The sequence below is a fragment of the Ambystoma mexicanum genome, chromosome 3p, assembly GCF_040938575.1.
Source record: "Ambystoma mexicanum isolate Mex_15411 chromosome 3p, UKY_AmexF1_1, whole genome shotgun sequence".
NCBI classification, from domain to species: domain Eukaryota; kingdom Metazoa; phylum Chordata; class Amphibia; order Caudata; family Ambystomatidae; genus Ambystoma; species Ambystoma mexicanum.
The window spans coordinates 1,231,325,282-1,231,331,719 of record NC_090925.1 but is presented as its reverse complement, the minus strand read 5'-3'; positions in this window follow the sequence as shown (position 1 = coordinate 1,231,331,719).

Here is a 6,438-nt window from a genome sequence, read left to right as displayed (position 1 = left end):
GTGAAGAATGATTTCAGCTAAAGTAACTGTGGGTTCATCCTATGCATTGTACTGCCACATCATAAAGCTGATGTCATGTCCCTAAAAATCCAACCAGCTGACAGCAAGACGGTAACAATCGCCCCTGACCAATCCAGTTGTTTAGAAGTATGCCCAGCTAAGCCTGCCCCACCATATAATTCTATGATGTCACCATGCCTTATAAATAAGGGTGGCTGACAGAACTCGACACGCTCTCTTCTGAATTTTCTAGCGCCTGCGTATCCAGATATTCTACCTTCACTCTGCAAGATTCCAGACCCCACTGCCAGAAAAGGGATAGTTGACCCAGGCCTTCCTATCCAGGCATAACCACCCTTCAGCACTAAAACCCCATAACAAAATCCCACTAACTTCAGGGAGAAAGGGGAAAGGTGGCTGAGCCCGCTTTGCGATTCTCCAGTGCCGCCTGCTTGCCCTGCTTACCCGCTCCATCTAGCTGAGACGTCGCTGTGCCGTGACCAGACCTTTGCCCAGCTGTCTTTTGCCAGGAGAGCCCGCTATCCAGTGGCTAGAACCTTTTGAGCCCATAACCCAGTTGGCTGTCCCTAATTCCAAACTCAAGGGCTGATTGTATTTCCCCATCCCATAGTAACACATAGCATACCCCATCTTGATTTCTTTGTCTTTGCCCTATTTTCTAAGTAATCCTATGCATACCTTGATAACTTGTCTAAACTGTTCTAATTCTCTGTGCACCTTGTCCTTGTTTTTCTAGTGTTGGCACAATTCTTTCATTCACCTCATCTTGTAACTCCTTAGCAATATTTGGAATAATTTAAATTAATTCCCATATAGATCTGAACGCGGGGTGAAAGGGTTAAGTTGCAAATTAACCCAGGATCGTACCGTGTCTTTCTTTAACAATTTAGTCTGAATGATATAGTTTAAGTGAAACTTGTCCTCTTTCTTTCCAAACCGATCTCCTCCCTTGAACGGCTTTTATTTACCAAAACTGAACCTCCTTTTATCTTGCAAATCTCATCCAGTTCTCCAGCTATAGCCCTCCTTTCACTTCTATATTGTCCCCGTGATGTGCATCTATCCCCCAGCCCAAAAACCGCATTCCAATTCAGAGTATTTCACCAGTTTTTCTGAAAAACCGTTTTTTGACATTTAAAAGTGCAAACTAGAAATGTGTGCTTTGACTGCACTGTGTTTTCAATTTCAACCTGCTTTGTGAACTGTATGCCTTTTGTGATACCTTACCAGATAGTTGCTAGTGATATGACACCCCCGAGACTGTGATAAAACATATGTACATAATTATTTAATTACACATATAATTAATTATTCATTTTAGGCCATTGCAAAGGTTTTTGCCTCTTCTTTTGTGAGGGAAGATTGATTCCGTTTACTGCCTCCTATCCTTGACTAGCTGCTGCTTCTTGGTATTCACTCAAAATTTGATTATTTGTGGGTTGAGGGAACATTGCAATGGGGAAACCTTAACTCAGGTGCTATCTATTCTAATTGGAAAAAGTGCTCCTATTCAATTGTGCTTTGGATATGTTCTTGTAGAAGGTTACCCAAGTGTATTTCAGTAGTTTTCATTGTACTTTTCACCCATTGGTGATGGCTGCCAATATGAAAATTGTGTGATTTTCTTTGAAATTAAGATAAATAAATATTGTGTTACCACCCACCGGCCTGGGTTGTGGTCCATTGTGACCCAGGGTATTTGTAAAAGGGGGTGTGAGACTGGTCAGGTATCGGCTCAATTCAAATTCGTTGACATTTTTTAAAAAGCATTCTAATCGCGTGCTACATTTAAGGCTGAGGGCGAAGGTCCTGGTTCGGTGTGACACGCCGATTGGAATCCTTCACAGGGGGTCCATAAAAATGGAAGGCAAGGTGCTATAAAGAGAAGTATTTCCTAATGCTGTTTAATCAGTACATTTTTCTGAAACACCGTTTTGACATTTAAAACTGCAAACTAGAAAAAAATGCAACATTTCCATGTGTGATTTGACTGCATTGTCCTGGTCCGGTGTGTGATGCCCGATTGGAATCCTTCACAAATTGGAGGCTCGTAGCCGGGTATTGAGTTTGTTTATACACCCGTGACAGCTTAACACAGCAGACTAACCTTCACGGTAGGGATACTTTGTGTGGTAGAAGCGCTTCCCCAAAACAAAAATCTTAAGCACCAGGCCTGTGTATACAATTAAAGTTAAATCAACCCCAAAAATGGACAAAAAGCAACAGAATACAGATTACCCTTGCATAAATAAATTAATAAAGAACACTTTCCAAAATGGCCATAGTAGAGATCAATATAGCTAGGGGAGCACCTTCTGCACAAATGATTTGTGTGGGGCAGGGGGGAATGGCCAGAACAAAATGAAAAAGTCTGGCTAGAAGAAATGACACAACAGGTCACCGGCATAGACATGGACATGTGGCAGGACGGTGGCCTATTACATTAAGCTTTGAGCGAGTTATACATGACTCAGAAAATTAAAGAGGAGCAGATTAAACTTGTCAGAATCACGGCCTACATTTAGGCCTACATGTATCTCCATATCGGAGTGATGTGGGAAAAACATGAAGTAAATACAACTCTTGCGCAAAATCAATCCAAACTTTTAGCTCAAATCCAGACTGAACTAAAACTAGCGGAACAAACATTGCAAAAGAGCCAAGATTCTGAGGCAGAATCGGGAAATTACATTCAAAAGCTCAACAAGGACTTGGCTCTCCAACAGCAAGATAAAAAAGACAAAGGGGCCCAATTAAATGCCTTAAGACTGGAGTGTCAAAAGGTTGACTCTTTGGAAGAAGGTCAACTGAAATTAAAACGACAAATAAAATATAACCGAGCCTATTCAGAGCAAGTAATCGCTTTACAAAAACAGGTTGACAAATTGGAAGAGGAGAGCAAGGAATTAATAGAGCTTCACCTCTAGACAAACCTTGATCAAGAACGCCAAAAACTAAATGCCATCAAGCAACAAATGGATGACCTGGCTGAACAGAGGGGCATCTTAAATCGGGAGAAAGATGCCCTGTGTCAGGAAGTAAGCAATTTAAAAACAGATTTACAGGAAAGTGAGCTGGGCCGCCAGAAACTAAATGAACTCAAAACAGGATATGGAAAGTTATTGGAGCACACACGATGGGTAGAAGGTGCTCTGGAAGAGACCACCCACACTAAAAATGCACAAACTCAGGAGGTGAACTCCTGCAACAAAAATTGGCGCAGTGTTCCCAAACTATACAGGCAGCACAAAGAGAGAATGAGGGGTTAGGACAAAATGACCTAAGTAGAAAAGTCCTACCACCAAAAGTCTGACCCCCATTTATTTGCATATTTATATGTGGGGGGGTCAAGTTAATAAAAATGTATAGGTGGGGGGTCTATATATATATATAATTATAATTATATGCAATAAAATGGAAGGAAATCTCAGTAATTTCATGCAGATCCGATAATGAGGCCCTTTGTGAGGAGAAAGATAGGCTCCACAAGCAAGTGGCAGCTCAAGAGCGGGTCACAGAGGCCAGTAAAGCCCTGATAGCCGAGCAAAAGGCTCAGATCTTTGCCTATTAGCAAGAGATAGGGGCGAGAAGGAAAAACTAGCAAGGTTGGAGAAAGAGTATCCTAGATCTACTCCAAGCTGGAGGGACCCCGAAAAGGTAGAGAGGGCCAGGGCAACCCCTGATCATAGTATGATGACCTTGGTAGTAAGGGATTTAATACTTTGCGCACTGCTGACTTCATGATTACCAGTTCACATAAGCCAGAAAGGAATCATGAGGCTATCGGAATGAAATAGGCCTAGCATGATGGAAATGACAGGTCAGCACCTCCCAGAAATTGATAGCAGGCCATCCCTGGATAGATATAAAAATATAATGGCTGAAGTCTCTGACCAGGAAACCTCCTATGAGGAGCAAGCCGGGGGAATTCGATCTGCAGAATCACTGCCTCCAAAGGGACCAGTTTGTTCGATTTGCACAAGCCCCAAAAGAGCACCCTGAAGACCTCCACCCAATCATGGCAGTGGGGGATACCCTGCCAACCCTGGAAGCAGGGAGGAGTTAGAAGACTACTCTCCTGTGCGCCATAGCGGAGAAGAAACTAGGCCCCACCATTCTGCGAGCCCCTCAAGCTTACAGAATCGGGGAGCACCTAGATGATCATGAGGGGACCTCAAACAGCAGCGCCTCTGAGTCTGAGGGCGAATGGACTCGGGTGACGCGGCGAAAGAAGGCAGATAAACCAAAAAGAGTTCTGGTGAAAGACCCCATTGGATAGATCAAGGCCATCAGGAATTTAATGACACTGTACAATAAAAACGCTTAATATTCTGTCTGGGAGCATTTGGAACTCTATGAACAAATGATGGACACATTTCACATAAAAGATAGCCAGAACTGTATAGATTATGCCAAATGAACATTCTCTCCAGAGTACTCCAGCTTCTTTGCTGGACTGGAAGACCAAAAACATTAAAGATGATCCACCTACAAGGCGGCCATTTTGAAGCACTTCTCCACCCATAGAAACCCCCGATTTTGCCCAAACCACCAGGGGGGTGCGCACGGATAGCAGAGTTTATCACTACCTACTGTAAGTGATTTCAATCCGGCACACACCCAAGTCAATGCCTAGCGTGTAATGCACAACTGAAATCCTTATTTATTTTTGTCTAAAAGTTCTTTATTCTGAACGATATACCACTCGTATCACGCCCCTCTTCTGGAACCCCTCCGGTCACACTGAACCAGGAATCGGGCTGGTTTGCAAAGTAAAAATATTTATGTATTTACAATTTAATCACACTATGTTTTAATGTGTACACAATAATCACCAATGGGGTGATGTAACACTGAACAATCTCTTAATCTCTTTAATACACAAGGAGTAATAGTGAGCAAAACAATTCAGCACAGAAATAATACTTTTGTGTGTGTACGCAGATCAGATAGCACTGTGGTTAAAGGTTCCCCCTGCACACCCCTCTGCCCCCCAATAGGCAATGTAAAGAGATAGGAGGAGAGAGCAGGTATTCAGGAATGGCAGAATTCAAACAAAATAACAATCCCACTTTCCCCCAGTAAACACAAGAGAAAACAGAATTGACTGTCAAGCTGTCTGAATGGCTTTTAAAGTTATCTTGAGAATGGATTGGGCGAAAACACTAATGTAAAAATTGCTATCAATTCCTATGTGAGCCGCTTTGGATGGTTGCACACAAACACAAGCAATGATTCAATACCAAGAAACAATTTGAAATCCTAAAATTCAAGTCGGGAGCAATCAAAAGCTGTTTTACATGTGTCAGAATTTCCCAAAAACGAAATTTGCTGCAAACTTTTCACTATGCGTTAACGGGAGAACTGTATGGATTTGGGATGTGGTTTTAGATGCGATTTAAAGCTGTGGATGTTAGCTACAAGCAGAATATTGTTTCTAGCACCAAAACTGAGGAAGTTATGGACGTTTTAGTGGAGGTCGCTTTTTGAGATAGGCGAAAGAATGGAAAACGAGAATGCGCTTTTAAAATGACCAATGGGATTTCGAACACTAGAGGATGACTATGAACAAAACTAATCCCCACAAGAACACAGCCACTTGATCAGAATAACTGCCTGCCCGGGACTTGCCTTCTTCAGATGAGAAAAGATCAGCACAAAGATAGTTTTAGCAGTACTAGTACAAGAAGAAGATAGGAGGGATAGGATAGAGAGTTTAGACAATTCAAAAATACTAACAATACGAGTTCTGAATACAAGATAGGATGGGTTTAAGATAGGGATGAACTAGACAAGGTACATATGCTAGTGACACAGTTCTATCTATAGATACTCACTAGATATGTTTTTAAACTGAACCGTCAGGATTCTGGTCCGTCAAAATTCTGGTCAGGGAATTGGATCTGCAATCAGCAAAGCGCTCTGGTCACAGCACGGCACAGGACTGGACTGGATCTGCCCTTCTTGGTTCTGATGATAATTATTTCAGCAGGCAAGCAGTACAGCGCAGCCCGGCTGTATTTTGATGCTCCTCTTAGGTCTGTGGGGTTCTGGTTCTGGAATTTCAGGCCTAGCTGAAAATGGTTCAGCTATGCAATGGGATTCTGCTTTGCCAAGTTTCTGGAGTCTGGAGCAAGGAAGATGGAGAGTTCTGCAACAGGGTGCTCCGCCAGCGTCGGGATAGTGGGTGAATCTGTCCTTTTGAGTGGTGAGCTGTCTCTATTTATGCTATGATAAAGGGGTGTGTGTGTGCTGGTTTATCCTAAGCTTGCCCCTTTGACAGGCAATTGGGTCAGTCTCCTCTCTGCCTTGATAGTAGGAGAAAAGCAGGGTGTCACCTATATGGTGGGATTTTATGAGGCTGAGGATCCACCCTTAGCCCCTTGAACACAAAATCTACTTTTGGCAGCATACATA